The sequence below is a fragment of the Tamandua tetradactyla genome, chromosome 6, assembly GCF_023851605.1.
Source record: "Tamandua tetradactyla isolate mTamTet1 chromosome 6, mTamTet1.pri, whole genome shotgun sequence".
Taxonomy (NCBI): domain Eukaryota; kingdom Metazoa; phylum Chordata; class Mammalia; order Pilosa; family Myrmecophagidae; genus Tamandua; species Tamandua tetradactyla.
In genome coordinates, this window is record NC_135332.1 from 117,628,925 (window position 1) to 117,649,708 (window position 20,784).

General features: G+C 36.4%; 1 protein-coding gene and 1 non-coding gene across 4 annotated transcripts in view; one reads left to right on the forward strand and one right to left on the reverse strand.

Annotated features, from left to right (window-relative positions):
• UBE2W (ubiquitin conjugating enzyme E2 W) overlaps positions 1–20,784 on the reverse strand; it is a 74,129-nt gene that overhangs the window by 30,244 nt on the left and 23,101 nt on the right. The gene's annotated exons all lie outside the window — the stretch shown is intronic.
• LOC143689229 (U6 spliceosomal RNA) lies at positions 2,937–3,042 on the forward strand. Its single transcript, XR_013178687.1, has one exon. It is a non-coding gene; the product is annotated as a U6 spliceosomal RNA (small nuclear RNA).

Sequence of the window (20,784 nt, forward strand, 5' to 3'; positions counted from 1 at the left end):
AAAAAGTGTTACAGAAATAGACAAGAAGCACAAGACCATCATGGCAATACTGGCCTGCTTTACCAGACAGTGGTGGAAATGTCATATATGGATTGCAATAAGTGCAAAATGGAAAATAATTTTAGAAATAAAGAAAGATATGATAAGGTATATGGTATATCTTGACCTCAGAGACGTTAAAATATGAAAAAAGTATATTTAAAAATATATGATATTATAAGTAAGTCTAATTTTCTTAAAGTACCAGAACTACTTAAAAATAAAACTTCATTATGTTTCTGAGTAACTTTAATATGCCTAAAATTATTCTTATCTCAGTATTTAAAATCTACCCCAAAATACATGAACCCAATCATTAAATATGCACTCTAGTCCCAGAATTTGCATAATAGTACACATAACTCATTCTATTAGGCAAAAAGGGCTAAAGCTATTAGTAAAAGAATCTTTTTCTCACTCATCCATCAAAAATGACCTTTAAAAATGTCTCTAAGCATCTCAAATCTTGAGTAACCTGAAAACTATTTAGCCCTCATCTTTGTTGGCTTAAGTATGGAAAGCTCACAGGAAATTGAGCTCTTTTAAGAGACCCAAGAGGATTTATATGCTCAGTAAGAAGGATCCTAATACATCATAAGTGGTAAATGTTTAAAACTTTTGGAACTGGTTTGGCTTTTCAGTGTCTCTGTAAGTCCATCCAACCTGCACCCTTTTTCTTTTCTTTCCTGTAAACACTAACAGATTTTGCAATCAATGACAAGGGATTCACACATCATAATATTCAATAACACTCCAGGAAATCATAATACTGTGGTGGAAACTCTAGATCACCACAGCAGCCTAGGATGTATGAACTTGCACATAAGGGTGATACCAGTTCGGTTCCTAAAGTTCTTTTCCACTTCAATGAGGGAATAGTTTTGACATTTACTATCCTCTATGTCTAGGAATAAGTACAGAGGCTAATAAGAGAATTTCATACTTGAGGAGATATTTTTAAGAAATTATGATAGACCTCTCCTAACTTCCACTATCACCTCTTCAAGAATCACTATAGTGACTGTTTCACCATAAAACATAAAATAGCCAGTATAATAAAAACACACAAATTATTACTCTTGGCCTTATGAGATTTAAAGCCCTGGAAGCTAAAGTTCATGTATCAAAAAGTAAAAGCGACTCTAAAAGCAATCACTGTTCTAAAAATGATTATGACGATGAATACACAACTATGTGATAATATTGTGAGCCACTGATTGTATACTTTAATTGGGCTGTATGGTGTGCTAAGTTGCCCCAATAAAAATTAAAAAAAAAGAAAAGGAATAAAACATTACTGATGAGAAAAAAAAAGTAATCACCTAATTCTAGAGGACAAAATCTGGGACAGCATAACTTAGTAAAACACAGAGTGGACAATGATGGTGGTTAATTATACAAATGTAAGAGTTCTTATATTAATGAAAATAAACTATTACAAGGTGTTGATATTAGGATGGTTTATGGAAAATTTCAATTAATGTAAACTAAGGTCTATAGTTAAATGTAATATTCCTGCATTAATGGTAGGTAAGAAAAACACTATACCAAAGCTAAATGTCAACAACAGGGGAGATATAAGAGGTATGGGACTTTTTTCTTCAGAAGAAATAAGAATGTTCTCATGTTGATAGTGGTGGTGAATGCATAACTGTGTGATTGTCTCCAAAAGCCTTTGACTGAACACTTAGGGTGGACTGTATGGTATGTGAATAAAACTGTTAAAAAAAAACAGTAATAACAGGATAGAGGGTTTGGGATATTTGGGGTTTTCTTTTTTATTTTTATTTCTGTTGTGGGTTTTTTTTTTCCCCCGAGTACCGAAATGTTCTAAAATTGAGAAATGAAAATGTTCTAAAATATAATGCGCAATTATGTGGTGATATTGTGAGCCATAAATTCTACTCTTTGAATGGATCATATGGTGTGTGAATGTGTGGAGAGGTGAGAAGAGGGATGAGGGGTATGGTATGTATGAGCTTTTTCTTTTTTACTTCTTTTTCTGGAGTGATACAAATGTTCAAAAAAATGATCATGGTGATAAGTACACAACTATGTGATGATATTGTGAGCCAATAACTGTATACCATGTATGGAATGTTTGCATTTGTTTTATTAATAAAAATATTTTAATTGCATTAAAATATTTAAAAAAATAATCACTTAAAATAATTTTTATATTCTAATCACTCCCTTTTGCATTTCCCCCAGCCGAAAATGTCTATACCTATGAACAAGATACATACATATGTTAAGCTTATTAAATTTGAAAATGCCAAAAACCTTCCTGGAATGATCACGAAATGAGATATAATGGATAAAAAGAAAGACTAACACTTTTAAATATTAAAATAAAATAGATAAAACGTGGTAAAACTCTTTCTAAAGTCTAATATTTCCCTGACTTATGTTTATTGAACATAATTTAACCAACCAATAATGATTATTCGATGAGATCCTCAAATCACAGTGAGATCTTTAAGTCTATTTGCCTGTTCATCAAATAGTTGACTGCTTGATAATATTTTTAACTTGTTTTTATTTTCAATAACTTGTCACAATAGTTTACCTCTAGTCATTAACATCTTTTTTCTTTTGCTTCCCCATCCCTTTCTTCTTTCTCCATCTATTTCTCCTTCCTTTTCCCTCCCTTCCTGTCCCACTTCCACTAGTCATAACTAGGGTTTATTTATTTTGATGAATCACATTTATCCTGGTGTACCAAATCACATCTCATCTTCAATGATGTCATTAATACTGGCTAACATTTATTGTTTCCTTTGCTCTTAATCTATGCCAAACTGCCTCAATGAAGCTAACTAGAGAAATTAAGAACAAATCCAAGGCTTCATAAAAGGAAAAGCAAAAACCAGTAACTATCCACAGGTCACACTATGGTGTTTGCTTTGGCAGCACCTATATTAAAATTGGAACAATACAGAGAAGATTAACATGGCCCCTGAGCAAGAATGACAGACTCTATACATCTTGTACCACTGTACTAAAACATGGAATTTCATCACAATGATGCATATATTTCTAAATTAGTTCAGTTTCTAAACTAGTTCATTATTATCTTGTAACAACACACGTGGAAACCAAAGTACAAAAAATGTAAATGATACTCTCACAGCTATAAATCAAAACAAGACAAACAGAACATATCCGTTTTACATACTAATATTGCTGAAAATCGTTCCCTGATAGCTTATTAAAAATGTAGAGTTCTGAACCCAACCACAGACTAATTTAGTAGGTCAGGAGTAGAACCTAATAATTTTCATTTTCAGCAGTACTGGGAGTGACTGATACAAATCATCTGGTGACTAACTGGAGATACATCAAAGTAAAATTCTTGGCCCTGTGAAGCTTACATTTTATTGGGGAAGAAATGGTCATAAATAACAAAAACAAATACATTATATGGTATCTTAAAATGCGATGAAATCAACTAGTTTCATCTCCTTATCCCATATAATCAACAGTCTCTTCCAACATGAAAAAGTTAGAATGGGCATAGCCCAAATATTCCTAAAGAGTGAGAGAAAGTTCAAAGGTGATTGTGCTGGTTTGAAATGATGTATGTATCCTAGAAAAGCCATGTTTTAATTCTAATCCCATTTAGTAAAGTTAGCCATTTCTTCTAATCCCTATTCAGTACTGTATGCTCAAAACTGTAATTAGATCATCGTCCTAGAAATGTGATTTAATCAAGAGTGGCTATTAAACTGGACTAGCTGGAGGTGTGTTTCCACCCATTTGGGTAGGTCTTGATTAGTTTCTGAAGCCCTATAAAAGAGGAAACATTTTAGAGAATGAGAGAGATTTGGAGAGAGCAGAACAACATAACCACAAGAATCAGAGAGTCCATCAGTCAGCAATCTTTGGAAATGAAGAAGGAAAATGCCTCCTGGGGAATTTCATGAAGGGAAGCGAGGAGAGAAAGCTAGCAGATGATGCTGTGTTCGCCACATGACTTTCCGGATGAAAGAGAAACCCTGACTCTGTTCGCCATGTGCCTTCTTGAGAGAGAAACCCTGAACTTCATCACCCTTCTTGAACCAAGGTATCTTTCCCTGAGATTCAGCCAAAGATGGCGGCTTAGCAATGTGCGCGTTTTAGTTCGTCCTCCAGAACAACTACTTAATAACCAGAAACAGTACAGAACAGCTCCCGGAGCCACGACAGTGACCAAACATACAGTGTACCCTACCTAGTCTGGACGAGCTGCACCGGCTGCGAGTCTCTGGAACCATGAGTTCCCCAAGCTGCGGCGGCCGGAGCCCCTCCCCCACAGGTGGCTTCCCGGAGGGAAAGGAAAGAAACTAACAGTAGCAGGGACTGAGTCCAACCAAACACCAATTGTGGCATTAATAAACAAATTCTGACTACTAAAAATAGGCCCCCAACTCAGGTGAACCTGGTCAAGGCGGAGGTCGCTTATTGGGCTAACCGAAAAAGAGGAAAGGGGACGAAACGGAGGTTTTTTTGGCTGTTCCTACGGAGGCTTGGCTGCCTCTGGATTCAGCGGTGGGACTATTTGGGCTGTAACTGCCCCAGGAGTAGGGAGAAACAGACTGCTTTCAGGGCTATCTCCCACGTGTGCCTTCCCCAGGGGAGGGGTGAAGCCCAACTTAGCTGGAATCCCTCTCTCAAGGAATTCAGACCCCAGGGCTTGGCAATTTTAAGCCATTAAGACCAGCCTACAACCTCTCCTCTGTCTCCACCACGCCCCCAGCAGGGAGAGCCTTCCAAAGTTAAAGGAGCCACAACATCTTTTGCTGGTGGGACCCGCAGGCAGACAAGCGCCACATACTGCTCAGGATAAGAAAAATAGAGTCCAGAGACATCACAGGAAAGTTTTTCAACCTGCTGGGTCTTACCCTCAGGGAAAACTGACGCAGGTGACTCCTTCCCCCTGATAGAAGGCCAGTTTAGTCCGGGAAAACCCGGCTGGAGTCTGTAATACCTATGCAGACCCTCCTAAGGGTGGGGAGGGAAAAGGCACTTTACAAGGAGGACAAGAAAAAAGAAAACAAGAACTGAAAAATTACCCTCTGTTAAACAAAACTTAAGCTAGAGGCCCAGAAAAAGCTGAAGGTCAAAGAACAGATAGAAAACAAACTCATCTAGCAAGAAAACCCTAGGTAAGATAAGTGAAAGCAATCTCCAGAATAACCTAATTAAGGTAATTAAATGTCTAGACGCCAGCAAAAAAATAACAAATCACACAAGGAAAATTGAAGATATGACCCAGTCAAAGGAACAAACCAATAGTGCAAATGAGATACAGGAGCTGAAACAACTAATTCAGAATATACGAACAGAAATGGAAAACCTCATCAAAAAACCAAATCAATAAACTGAGGGAAGACATGAAGAAGGCAAGGAATGAACAAAAAGAAGAAATGGAAAGTCTGAAAAAACAAATCACAGAACTTATGGGAATGAAAAATACAGTAGAAGAGATGAAAAAAACAACGGAAACCTACAATGACAGATTTCAAGAGAAAGAGGTTAGGATTAGTGAACTGGAGGATGGAACATCTGAAATCCAAAAAGAAACAGAAACTACAGGGAAAAGAATGGAAAACTATGAGCAGGGACTCAGGGAAGTGAATGATAATATGAAGCGCACAAATATACCTGTTGTGGGTATTCCAGAAGGAGAAGAAAAGGGAAAAGGAAGAGAAAAACTAATGTAAGAAATTATCACTGAAAATTTCCCAAGTGTTATGAAAGACGTAAAATTACAGATCCAAGAAGTGCAGCGTACCCCAAAAAGAATAGATTCAAATAGACGTTCTCCAAGACACTTACTAGTCAGAATGTCAGAGGTCAAAGAGAAAGAGAGGATCTTGAAAGCAGCAAGAGAAAAGCAATCCATCACATACAAGGGAAATCCAATAAGATTGTGCATAGATTTCTCCACAGAAACCATGGAGGCAAGAAGACAGTGGGATGATATATCTAAATTACTAAAAGAGAAAAACTGCCAACCAAGAATTCTATATCCAGCAAAATTGTCCTTCAAAAATGAGGGAGAAATTCAAACATTTTCAGGCAAAAAAATCACTGAGAGAATTTGTGACCAAGAGACCAGCTCTGCAAGAAATATTAAAAGGAGCACTAGAAACAGATAAGAAAAGACAGAAGAGAGAGGTGTGGAGAAGAGTGTAGAAACAAGGGAAATTTAGATATGACATATAAAATACAAAAGGCAAAATGGTAGAGGAAAGTACTACCCAAACAGTAATAACACTAAATGTTAATGGACTGAACTCCCCAATCAAAAGACAAAGACTGGCAGAATGGATTAAAAAACAGGATCCTTCTATATGCTGTCTACAGGAAACACATCTTAGACCCAAAGATAAACATAGGTTGAAAGTGAAAGGTTGGGAAAAGATATTTCATGCAAATAACAACCAGAAAAGAGCAAGAGCAGCTATACTAATATCCAACAAATTAGACTTCAAATGTAAAACAGTTAAAAGAGACAAAGAAGGATACTATCTACTAATAAAAGGAACAATTCAACAAGAAGACATAACAATCATAAATATTTATGCACCAAAACAGAATGCCCCAAAATACGTGAGGCAAACACTGCAAATACTGAAAAGGGAAATAGACACATCTACCATAGTAGTTGGAGACTTCAATTCCCCACTCTCATCAACGGACAGAACATCTAGACAGAGGATCAATAAAGAAACAGAGAATTTGAATATTACAATAAATGAGCTAGACTTAACAGACATTTATAGAACATTAGACCCCACAACAGCAGGATACACCTTTTTCTCAAGTGCCCATGGATCATTCTCAAAGATAGACCATATGCTGGGTCATAAAGCAAGTCTCAACAAATTTAAAAAGATTGAAATCATACACAACACTTTTTCAGATCATAAAGGAATGAAGTTGGAAATCAATAACAGACAGAGTGCCAACAGACAGATTGCCAGAAAATTCACAAATACGTGGAGGCTCAACAATACACTCATAAACAACCACTGGGTCAAGGAAGAAATTACAAGAGAAATCAGTAAATATCTAGAGCAAATGAAAATGAAAACACAACATATCAAAACTTATGGAACGCAGCAAAGGCAGTGCTAAGAGGGAAATTTATTGCCCTAAATGCCTATATCAATAAAGAAGAAAGGGCAAAAATTCGGGAATTAACTGTCCACTTCAAAGAACTGGAGAAAGAACACCAAACTAACCCCAAAGCAAGCAAAAGGAAAGAAATAACAAAGATTAGAGCAGAAATAAATGAAATTGAAAACATGAAAACAATAGAGAAAATCAATAAAGCCAGAAGTTGGTTCTATGAGAAAATCGATAAGATTGAGGGGCCTTTAGCAAGATTGACAAAAAGAAGAAGAAAGAGGATGCAAATAAATAAGATCAGAAATGGAAGAGGAGATATAACCACTGACCTCACAGAAATAAAGGAGGTAATAACAGGATACTATGAACAATTTTATGCTAATAAATACAACAATGTAGATGAAATGAACAAGTTCTTAAAACGGCATGAACAACCAAATTTGACTCAAGAAGAAATAGATGACCTCAACAAACCAATCACAAGTAAAGAAATTGAATCAGTCATTCAAAAGCTTCCCAAAAAGAAAAGTCCAGGACCAGATGGCTTCCCATGTGAATTCTACAAAACATTCCAGAAAAATTAGTACTAACCCTACTCAAACTCTTCAAAAAAAGTGAAATGGAGGGAAAGCTACCTAATTCATTCTATGAAGCCAACATCACCCTCATACCAAAACCAGGCAAAGATATTACAAAAAAAGAAAACTACAGACCAATCTCTCTCATGAATATAGATGCAAAAATCCTCAACAAAATTCTAGCAAATCGAATTCAGCAACACATTAAAAGAATTAAACATCATGACCAAGCAGGCTTCATCCCAGGTATGCAAGGATGGTTCAACATAAGAAAATCAATTAATGTAATACACCATATCAACAAATCAAAGCAGGAAAATCACAGGATCATCTCAATTGATGCAGAGAAGGCATTTGACAAGATTCAACATCCTTTCCTTTTGAAAACACTTCAAAGGATAGGAATACAAGGGAATTTCCTTAAAATGATAAAGGGAATATATGAAAAACCCACAGCTAATATCATCCTCAATGGGGAAAAATTGAAAACTTTCCCCTTAAGATCAGGAACAAGACAAGGATATCCACTATCACCACTGTTCTTCAACATCCTGTTGGAAGTTCTAGTCAGAGCAATTAGGCAAGAAAAAGAAATACAAGGCATCAAAATTGGAAAGGAAGAAGTAAAACTATCACTGTTTGCAGATGATATGATACTATACATCGAAAACCCTGAAAAATCCACAGCAAAACTACTAGAGCTAATAAACGAGTACAGCAAAGTGGCAGGTTACAAGATCAACATTCAAAAACCTGTAGTGTTTCTATACACTAGCAATGAACAAGCTGAGGGGGAAATCAAGAAACGAATTTCATTTACAATTGCAACTAAAAGAATAAAATACCTAGGAATAAATTTAACTAAAGAGACAAAAGACCTATACAAAGAAAACTACAAGAAACTGTTAAAAGCAATCAAGAAGACCTAAATAGAAGGAAGGGCATACCATGTTCATGGATTAGAAGACTAAATATAGTTAAGATGTCAATTCTACCTAAACTGATTTACAGATTCAATGCAATACCAATCAAAATCCCAACAACTTACTTTCCATAAATAGAAAAACAAATAAGCAAATTTATCTGGAAGGGCAATTGCAAAAAACATCTTGAGGAAAAAAAACGAAGCTGGAGGTCTCGCGCTGCCTGACTTTAAGGCATATTATGAAGCCACAGTGGTCAAAACAGCATGGTATTGGCATAAAGACAGATATATTGACCAATGGAATTGAATAGAGTGCTCAGATATAGACCCTCTCACCTATGGACATTTGATCTTTGATAAGGCAGTCAAGCCAACTCACCTGGGACAGAACAGTCTCTTCAATAAATGGTGCCTAGAGAACTGGATATCTATATGCAAAAGAATGAAAGAGGACCCGTATCTCACACCCTATACAAAAGTTAACTCAAAATGGATCAAAGATCTAAACATTAGGTCTAAGACCATAAAACAGTTAGAGGAAAATGCAGGGAGATATCTTATGAAACTTATAATTGGAGGCGGTTTTATGGACCTTACACCTAAAGCAAGAGCACTGAAGAAAGAAATAAGTAAATGGGAGCTCCTCAAAATTAAACACTTTTGTGCATCAAAGAACTTCATCAAGAAAGTAAAAAGACAGCCTACACAATGGGAGACAATATTTGGAAACGACATATCAGGTAAAGGTCTAGTATCCAGAATTTATAAAGAGATTGTTCAACTCAACAACAAAACGACAGCCAATCCAATTACAAAATGGGAAAAAGACTTGAACAGACACTTCTCAGCAGAGGAAATACAAATGGCCAAAAGGCACATGAAGAGATGCTCAACGTCCCTGGCCATTAGAGAAATGCAAATCAAAACCACAATGAGATATCATCTCACACCCACCAGAATGGCCATTATCAACAAAACAGAAAATGACAAGTGCTGGAGAAGATGCGGAGAAAGAGGCACACTTATCCACTGTTGGTAGGAATGTCAAATGGTGCAACCACTGTGGAAGGCAGTTTGGTGGTTCCTCAAAAAACTGAATACAGAATTGCCATATGACCCAGCAATACCATTGCTAGGTATCTACTCAAAGGACTTAAGGGCAAAGACACAAACGGACATTTGCACACCAATGTTTATGGCAGCATTATTTACAATTGCAAATTGATGGAAACAGCCAAAATGTCCATCAACAGACGAGTGGCTAAAACAAACTGTGGTATATACATACGATGGAATATTATGCAGCTTTAAGACAGAATAAACTTATGAAGCATGTAATAACATGGATGGACCTAGAGAACATTATGCTGAGTGAGACTAGCCAAAAACTAAAGGAAAAATACTGTATGGTCCCACTGATGTGAACCGACATTACAGAATAAACTTGGAATATGTCACTGGTAACAGAGACCATCAGGAGTTAGAAATAGGATGACACAGCAAGTAAACTGACTGCCCTCCCCCTGTCTATGTGGGACATGAGTTTCAGGGGTGAACCTTTCTGGCAACATGGGACAGAAATCCTAGAATGAGCTGGAACTCACCATCGAGGGACTGAGAAAATCTTCTCAAACAAAAGGGGGAAGAGCAAAATGAGACAATAAAGTGTCAGTGGCTGAGAGATTTCAGAGTTGAGAGGTTATCCTGGAGATTATTCTTACACATTAAATAGATATCATCTGTTTAGTTATCGTGTAACAGAGAGGTTGGATGGAGCTGCCTGAAAATGTGGAGCTGTGCTCCGGTGGCCATGTTTCTTGAAGATGACTGTATGATGATATGGCTGTCGCAGTGTGACTGTGTGGTTGTGAGAGCCTTGTGTCTGATGCTTCTTTTGTCTACCTTATTGATGGGCAAGTAAAACATAAATGAATAATAGGGGGAACAAATGTTAAAATAAATTTAGTAGATTGAAATGCTGGTGATCAGTGAAGGGGAGGGGTAAGGGGTATGGTATGTATGATATTTTTTCTGTTTTCTTTTTATTGCTTTTTCTGAATTGAGGCAGATGTTCTAAGAAATGATCATGATGATGAATATACAACTATGTGATGATAGTGAGTTACTGATTATGGAACAAGAATGGAACAATCATGATAAGAATGTTTATGTTTGTATGTGGTCATGCAGCATAAATAAAAAATAAATTAATTTTAAAAAACAAAAAAAATCACAATGAGATATCATCTCATACCCACCAGAATGGCCACTATCAACAAAACAGAAAATGACAAGTGCTGGAGAGGATGTGGAGAAAGAGGCACACTTATTCACTGTTGGTGGGAATGTCAAATGGTGCAACCACTGTGGAACTACTGTGCTGTCCATTTCTGAGTTTTTGTATCCAGTCCTGTTGCACAGTCTGTATCCCTTCAGCTCCAATTACCCAGTTTGGCGGTTACTCAAAAAGCTGAATATAGAATTGCCATATGACCCAGCAATACCATTGCTAGGTATCTACTCAAAGGAGATCAGGGCAAAGACACAAATGGACATTTGCACACCAATGTTTATAGCAGCATTATTTACAATTGCAAAGAGATGGAAACAGCCAAAATGTCCATCAACAGATGAGTGGCTAAACAAACTGTGGTATATACATACGATGGAATATTATGTAGCTTTAATACAGAATAAAATTATGAAGTATGTAACAACATGGATGGACCTTGAGAACATTATGCTGAGTGAGACTAGCCAAAAACAAAAGGAAAATACTGTATGGTCTCACTGATATGAACTGACATTAGTGAAGAAACTTGGAGTATTTCCTTGGTAACAGAGACCATCAGGAGATAGAAATAGGGTAAGATATTGGGTAACCGGAGCTGAAGGGATACAGACTATGCAACAGGACTGAATACAACAACTCAGAAATGGACAGCACAATACTACTTAACTGTAATACAATTATGTTAAAACACTGAATGAAGCTACATGTGAGAATGATAGAGGAAGGAGGACTAGGGGCATAAATGAAATCAGAAAGAAAGATAGATGTTAAAGATTGAGATGGTATAATCTAGGAATGCCTTGAGTGCATAATAATAGAAACTAAAAAATGTACAAATTAAAAAAATCTTTTTGCATGAGGAAGAACAAAGGAATGTCATTACTGCAGGGTGCTGAAAATAGATGGTAATTAATATTTTAAAATGTCACCTTATGTGTAAGACTAAAGCAAAAAATGTTTATTTGTTACAAAATTTATATTTTGACTAGTGCATTTCCTAATACAACTTATGCAGATAGTTTGATTGAACACCATAAGTACTTTGAATCTCAGGTAGGACATGAGATTTTGTTGGTTTGTCCAGAGTGATGCCCCGATGAATCCCAGAATGATTCGATCAGTGAGTGGAAAAGTATTTGCAAAGTCCCGTTTGGGGAGTGGTGAGAACGGGGAGAAATTCAACTTCCCCAAGTTGAATTCTTGATATTCTCACAAGCAGTTTGGACAACCAAAATTATACGCTGAGCCCCCAGTCTTGGGGTTTGTTCATATGAAACTTATAGGTCAAGTCTACTTAAAATTTAGGCCTAAGACTCACCCCCAAGAGAACCTCTTTTGTTGCTCAGATGTGGCCTCTCTCTCCAGGCAACACAACAAGCAATCTCACCACCCTCCCCCTGTCTACGTGGGAAATGACTCCCAGGGGTGTGGACCTTCCTGGCAACGTGGGACAGAAATCCTAGAGTGAGCTGAGACTCAGCATCAAGAGATTGAGAAAAACCGTAGAATGAGCTGAAACTCAGCATCAAGGGATTGAGAAAACCTTCTTGACTAAAAGGGGGAAGAGGGAAATGAGACAAAGTGTCAATGGCTGAGAGATTCCAGAGTCAAGAGGTTATCCTGGAGGTTATTCTAACGCATTGAGTAGATATCAGCTTGTTATTCAAGATGTAATGGAGAGGCTGGAGGGAACTGCCTGAAAATGTAGAGCTGTGTTCCAGTAGCCATGCTTCTTGATGATGATTGAACAATGATATAGCTTTCACAATGTGACTCTGTGATTGTGAAAACCTTGTGTCTGATGCTCCTTTTATCTACCCTGTCAACAAACAAGTAGAACACATGGAATAAAAATAAATAATAGGGGGAACAAATGTTAAAATAAATTTAGTTTGAAATGCTAGTGATCAGTGAAAGAGGGGGTAACGGGTATGGAAGGTATAATCTTTTTGTTTGTTTGTTTTCGTTTTATTTCTTTTACTATTATCTTTTTTTTTTCTGAATTGATGCAAATGTTCTAAGAAATGTTGAATATGCAACTATGGGATGATAATGTGAATTACTGATTATCTATGTTAATGCTTTATTTGTTAAATTTTTTAAAATAAATAAATTAAAAAAATTTAAAGGGGTGCAAAATAAATATTTTTAATGTATCAAAAATGTACTTGGAAATTCATTGCTTATATATATATATATATTTCACTATCAAAAAAAGTTTAAAAAAAGAAAAGCCCAATGAATTCCAAGCAACATAAATAAAATAAATTACCTACAAAGATATGGAAATTAGAAAGATGACTACCAATTTAAGAACAATGGACCTCAGAAAACACTAAAAATCAGAAAACTGTGTGTTATATTTTTCACTGAAGTGAACGTAACTGCCAATTTTAATTCCTATACTCAGCAAAATTAAGTTTCAAAAGAATATGGGTGAAATAAAGATATTTTCAGATAAAACAGAGGTTGCTACCTACAGTAACCAATTAAAGAATAAACTACTGACTTTCTTCTACCTCTCTTAGTTATCCATACAAAAAAAGAATGAAATTGGATACTTATCTCAATTCATAAAGATTAATGAATTAAATGTGAAAGGCCAAATAAGACTTTCAGAAAACTACGTAAGAGAAAAATTTTATGAATTCAGAGTAGAAAAGGATTCGTTACATGAGACTCAAAAATTTCAAATCAAAAGGGAAAAGACTGACAGATTCTCTTTGGAGCTAATCAAGATACTGTTCCGTAAGTACATGAAACTTTGAATAGGGCATGAGATTTTGCAGGTTGGTCCAGGTTAGTATGATGCCCCATTAAATTCCAGAGTGACTTGAACAGTGAACAAAGAAGTATCTGCAAAGTCCCCTCAGGGGAATGGGGAGGACGTCACCATTTGGAGAATTCCTGTTACTCTCACAAGCAGTGGGGAGACCCTTCAGTCTTGGGGTTTGTCCCTATGAACCTTATTCCGGCAAAGAACAGGCTAAGACTACTAAAAATCAGGCCTAACAGTCACCCCCAGAGATCCTCTTCCGTTGCTCAGATGTGGCCTCTCTCTCTCTCAGCCAACATGACAAGCACACCCACTGCCCTCCCCCTCTCCATGTGGACATGACTCCTAGGAGTGTAAACCTCCCTGGCAACGTGAGATAGAAATGCTGCAATGAGCTGGGACTCAGCATCAAGGGACTGAGAAAACTGTCTGAACTGAAAGGGGGAAGAGAGAAATGAGACAAAATAAAGTGTCAGTGGCTAAGAGATTTCAAACAGAGTCAAGAGGTTATCCTGGAGGTTATTTTTCTGCATAATATAAATATCCCCTTTATAATTTATGGTGTATTAGAGTGGCTAGAGGGAAGTACCTGCAACTGTAGAGCTGTGTTCCTTGAAGATGACTGTATAATGATAAAGCTTTTGCAATGTGACTGTGTGATTGTGAAAACCTTGTGTTTGATGCTCCTTTTATCTACGGTATGACCAGATGAGTAAAAAAATATGGGTAAGAAATAAATAATAGGGGAAACAAAAGTTATAATAAATTGAGTAGACTGAAATACTAGTGGTCAATGAAAGGGTACTGCATATATGACTTTTTTCTTTTTTCTTTTGCTGGAGAGATACAAATGTTCAAAAAAAATGATCATGATGATGAATATACAATGATGTAATGATATCGTAAGCCATCGATTGTAACCATGTCAAGGATGTCTGTATGTCAAGGATGTCTGTATGTTTGTTGTTTATAATAAAAGCATTAAAAAAAAAAAAAAAGTTAAAAGACAAGTCTTAAACCAGAAAAAAAAAAGTAAGCCATAGAATTTGCATTAATCAGCAAAACATATAAAGATTTCCTTAAGACTCAGTAAAATACAAATTGAGTTGTCTGTCAAAAACAAAAAGACAGAGAACAGGTATTTGGGCAGGTTTAAACTGTCAGGTACCCCAGAAAAGACATGTTCTTTAATCCTCATTGAATACTGCTGGGTGGAAGCTTTTTGATTGTTCCCATGGCAATGTAACTCACCCAACTGTGGGTGGTAACTTTTGATTAGATGGTCTCCATGGAAATGGGTCTCTACCCATTCAAAGTAGGGTTCTTACTGGAGCCCTTTATAGGGGATCATTTTGGAAAGAGCTGCCCACACAGGCAGAGACCTTTGGAAATGCAGAAAGAAAATGTCCCTCATGAAATGAGGAGAAAAGCTAGCAGACATAGCCATGTGCCTTCCCAGCTGAGAGAGAAATCCTGAACTTCAAGGCCCTTAGAGTTAAGGTATTTTTCTCTGGATGCCTTGGTTTGAGCATTTTTACTTAGAATTGTAAACTTGCAACTTAATAAATTCTCTTTTTAAAAGTCATTCCAGGGCGGGCAATGGTGGCTCAGTGACAGAGTTCTCGCCTGCTATGCTGGAGACCCAGGTTTCATTTCTGGTGCCTGCCCAAGTAAAAAAAAAAAAAAAAAATTCCATTTCCGGTATACTGCATTCCGCAGTGTTAACCAACTAAAACCCTATACATAAAAGAGGAAACAAATAATCCTTAAGCACAAAATGATGTTCAATGTTCTTTTTGACTTTGGAAAACTATTTATAATTCATAATTTCTATTTTAATGCAATTTTATTGAGATATATTCGCACACCAAATAATGTATCCAAGTATACAATCCATGACTCACAGTACCATATAGTTGTGCATTCATCCCCAATCAATTTTAGAATATTTTCATTACTCCAAGAAGAAAAAAAGGAAAAAAGAACACCCAAAACATCCATACCCTTTATCTTCCCCCTCCATTATTTATTTATTTAGTCTTTATTTTATTATTCATCTGCCCCTGGAGATGAATAATTCTCCAGGGAGTGTCTCCAGGGAGTGTCAGTCACAAGGTTAAATAATGGGGGCGGGGGATAAGGAGTAAAATAAATTAGGTAGGTTGAAATACTAGTGGTTAATGAGAAGGAGAGATAAGTGGTTATGGGATGTGTGAGTTTTTTCTTTCTTCCTTTTATTTCTTTTTCTGGAGTGATACAAACGTTCTAAAAAATATCATGGTGATGAATACACACATATAGTCCATTATACACCACGTATGGACTATATGTGTGTGAAAGATTTGTCAATAAAAATATATTGAAAAAAAAGAATCAAAGCTACTGGAATACAATTAAACAGTTTCAAATATTTCCTTCTAGCTATTCTAATACACTAAAAACCAAAAATGGATATCTACATAATGCATAAGAATAACCTTCAGAATGACCTGGAGGCTTTCTCAATCCCATGATGCCGAGTCCAGGCTCATTCCTGCGTTACCCTGTATTCTGATTTACTCAGTCCTAACCAAGACCATTTCATTCATATCTCTAATTGAAGTTTGATCTCTTTTTCAGATTCTTTAACAATTGCTGTATGGATTAAATGCTGACTTTCAGAACTGCAGAACTCTGAGTCTGACATGTCACCTAGATACTCAAAATTCCAGGGAACTATCAGGTTACACATGAAGAGCTCAGTATCTCAGAATTTATAAATAACAGTTAAAACTCAGGAACAGACGTGACTGCTATAAGAGCTTACAATCTAAGAACCTTTACAATAAGCCTTATTGAACATTCTGTACTCTTTAATCTTTGGTTGCCTAATCTCTGCCCACCTTCTATCCCCTGATAACCTATGCTCTCGAATTCCATTCACAGTGGTTTGCTCATTATACTTATCTTCTATTAGTGAGGTCTTACAATATTTCTCCTTTTCTTTTTGGTTTATTTCACTCAGTATAATGTCCTCAAGGTTCATTCACTTAGTTTTACGCCTCAAAAACTTCATTCCTTCTTGCAGCTGCTCAATATTCCATTTTATGTGTATACCACATTTCACCCTCCCATTCATCTATCAATATACCCTTAGGCCATCTCCATCCATCGCAATTTGTGGATAATGCCATCATAAACTCCAGTGTGTAAATGTCTATTCATGTCCCTGCTTTCAGTTCTTCGAATACATACCTAATAATGGGGTTGCAGATTCATATGGCAATTATTACTTAGCCTCCTGTGGAGCCTCCACACTACACTCCAGAGGCGCAGCACCATTCTACTTCCTTACCACCAGTGAATAGCTTTATCTCTCTCTACATCTTCTCCAGCACTTGTAGCTTCCTGTTTACATTTTACAGTTTTATACACACACTATATAATTCAATCAATGGCTCCTAGTATACAGTAATAGCTCACAGTATAATCAAAACAATCAATGGCTCCCAGTATAATCATATAATTATTCATTCACCACCACAATCTGTATGAGAGCATTTCCATTTCTTCCTCAAAGAAAGAAGAAAAATAAAAAATAAAAAATTAAAATGAAAAATAATTTTAAAAGAATAAAAAAAATAACAAGGAGAAACAACAACAAGAATCCCATACCCTTCCCTTATATCCCCCTTACTGACATTAAGCTTTGGTATACTGCCTTCGATACATTTACTGGAAGTATATTACAATGTTACTGCTAACTATAGACCCTAGTTTGCATTGATTGTATTTTTTCCCTATACCATCCCATTTTCAACACTTTGCAATGGTGACATACATTTGTTCTTCCTCATGTAAAAACTTTCTTGTATTTGTAAATTTAATCACCATCATTGTCTACTTTAGATTTCGCTAGGTTATACAGTCCTAGTTTTTATCCTCTATCTTTCCTTCTGGTGTCATACATGCACCTAGCCTTCCTCTTCCAACCATTCATATTTTCTTTACAAATACAACTTAAAAATGTTCTACCCTCCAGGATTTGGCTACACTATACCAGAAAGAGTCTATGAATAAATAAGTTACCTGGGTGAACAAATGTCATAAAGCATAACACATATTATGTAGTGGAAAGGCCAGATTACAGCCAAGGTTTAGCACATACAGCAAGACTTATATAAAAATGTTGAATAAAATGACTATTAAAACTATTCTTAATAAGTGGGAATTAAACTGCAGATCTATCATAAGAATTAAGACTTAGGAATTCTAGAATTTATCTTTTATTTGTTTAAAATGTAAACAGGGCTCAAACCTTCTGAGTTTAAGTTAGGTGCTGGAAGGGACAGATTTAGTTGGAAAACAGTCCCTGCTTTTCAGGAGTATATAATACATTCAACTTTGGATAAATAAAAATCTGCATCATAATTTCTTCATAATTAAATATCTATCTCATTGTTAAACTAAGGCAATATTAAAATTCATGGATGGCATTAAAGCAAACAAACTGGAAATAAGAAGAAAGGATGACTATCCTAAAAGTATGAATTTACCTTAACCAAGTTTATTAGAAATAAAAATTATGTTACATAGCCTATATTAGTTTCATTTGCTTTGGGGTAATATTTTTAAACAATAAAGCTCAGCTTTTCCCTCAGCTGGAGTTCATAAAATTTATCCCAAATGTTCCAGATGTTCTCCAAAGTTTATAACTGAAAGCTTCCTTTTAATCAAAAATAGTAGAAATGCAAAGAATGCAAACTGCCAACGTGTTTTCCCGTTTCCAGCCAATAATTAAAAAAAAAAAAAATCACACTGTCTTTCTGGCCAATCCTTACTCCTTCCCTTGAGTCCCAGAGAAGATTCTCCTCCTAAAATCCTCCCATTTCTCTTCTGGACCTCATACTTTATTAATTCATCCAAGACCTTGCTCCTATAATTAACAATTTAGTTTCTAACAACTTCACTCTTTCCCATTCCATAACCTCTTGCTTCTAGTCATCAAACATTCTTGGTCTCTCTCAGCTTTAAAACAGTCATGGTGTATTTTCTAGCTCTCTTCATCCCCTCCTTTCCTTTCCAAGTCCAATTGCTTTAAATTTAGCCAACACCCACTCTCTCAACTTTCTCTCCAATACTTTCACTTAAGATTTAATCCCTGCAAGTCTCTCAAGTCTCAAGGTGTAATGTTACTTTGTTACTAAATCTATTGAAGTGTTACTTCATGACTGCTAAACACTTATTAACGTTCATGCAACTGGATTTTCCCCTTGGATTTACTTAAAACAAACTTGGCTCTTTTCCTATTTCTGCTATACTTAACGTTCTACTTGCTGGACCCTTTTACTGGTAGGCATCCCCAAAGCAAAATGGTCTCCTGACAGTTTTAGTGAGCTAATCATTTACTGCTACCAACTATTTCAAGAGTCAGAAAACAGTGACTCTGTGACCCGCTTAGTATCTTTGGTGGAAATTTATCCTAAGGAATACTGTAAAATTGGGGGTGGGGTAGGTGGGAGGAAAGCAGTATACATGCAGTTTAATTGGAATCAACAGGGGTCTATGGGGATATGTCTAATTAGGTCACTGCATAGTGCTAAAATAAATTCTGAAGCTCAACAAACTATGCCAAAAGGCAACTTTTAAGTTTTATGGTGTGCAAAGATATCTAGGAAAAACCTTCTTTTTAGCTGATTTAATTCCAAGAAACATTCATCTGGAACAGCTGTGTGATTTGTAATTTTTTTTTTTGTATGTTGTATGGTGGGGGTCACATTTCATTTTTTTTGTCCATATCCCTTTATTGCAGCACCATTTGTTGAATTTTGGGTGGATGGGTGGGGGGTGCATGAGCCAGGAATCTATGCAGCTGTAAGAATAAAGTTATGAAGTACGTAACAACACGAACGGACCTTAAGGACATTATGTTGAGTGTGATTAGCCAGAAACAAAAGGACAAATACTGTATGGTCTCACTGATATGAACTGACATTAGTGAATAAACTTGGAATATTTCCTTGGTAACAGAGACCATCAGGAGATAGAAATTGGGTAAGATATTGGGTAATTGGAGCTGAAGGGATACAGATTGTGCAATAGGACCGAATATAAAAACTCAAAAATGGACAGCACAATATTACCTAGCTGTAATACAATTATGTTAACACACTGAATGAAACTGCATATGAGAATGATAGAGGGAGGAGGGCTGGGGCATAAATGAAATCACAAAGATAGATAGATGATAGAGATTGAGATGGTGTAATCTAGGAATGCCTAGAGTGTATAATAATAGTGACTAAATGTAAAAATTTAAAAACGCTTTTGCATGAGGAAGAATAAAAGAATGTCATTACTGCAGTGTGCTGAAAATAGATGGTAATTAATATTTTAAAATTTCAACTAACGTGTGAGACAAAAGCAAAAAATGTTTATTTGGTACAAATCTATACTTTGACTAGTGCATCTCCTAATATAACTTATGTACATAGTTGATTGAACACCTTAAGTACACGGAACTCTGTATAGGACATGAGATTTTGTTGGTTTGTCCAGGTGATGCCCTGATGAATCCCAGAGTGATATGATCAGTGAGTGGAAAAGTATTTGCAAAGTCCCCTTCGGGGAATGGTGAGAACAGGGGAAAACTCAACTTCCCCACGTTGAATTCTTGATATTCTCACAAACAGTGTGGACAACCAAAGCTATAGACTGAGCCCACAGTCTTGGAGTTTGTTCATATGAAACTAAACCCCACAGGGGATAGGTCTAGCCTACTTAAAATTAAGCCTAAGAGTCACCCCCAAGAGAACCTCTTTTGTTGCTCAGATGTGGCCTCTCTCTCCAGCCAACACAACAAGCAGACTCACCACCCTCCCCGTCTACGTGGGACATGACTCCCAGGGATGTGGATCTTCCTGGCAGGGTGGGACAGAAATTCCAGAATGAGCTGAGATTCAGCATCAAAGGATTGAGAAAAACTCTAGAATGAGCTGAGACCTAGCGTCAAGGGATTGAGAAAACCTTATCAATCAAAAGGGGGAAGAAGTAAATGAGACCAAGTGTCAATGGT